Below are 300 nucleotides of genomic sequence, written 5' to 3' on the forward strand. Positions count from 1 at the left end.
GTCATATCTTTTCTTATATGTTGTTGTATATCGGTGTGTGTGCTTCATCTTTAAATTTTCGGCGTCAAGGTAAGCACAGACATACAATCACACGCGAAAAACGCAGCTTCTCACCGCATCAGTCATTTCAGACTTCAGCCTTAATACACAACAAAATAAGGCCTAATTTCTCGAAACTTAGAGTGAAGATGTCGCGAAAGATCAGCTTCGGAGAAACAAAAGATCAGGCTGGCCGTGAAGCCAGGCCCAAGAGGCTTCCGGCTCAGGTGGGTGTCGGGGGCTTCCTGCTCGCCTCCTTTG

Source organism: Penaeus monodon, chromosome 30 (genome assembly GCF_015228065.2).
Source record: "Penaeus monodon isolate SGIC_2016 chromosome 30, NSTDA_Pmon_1, whole genome shotgun sequence".
NCBI lineage: Eukaryota > Metazoa > Arthropoda > Malacostraca > Decapoda > Penaeidae > Penaeus > Penaeus monodon.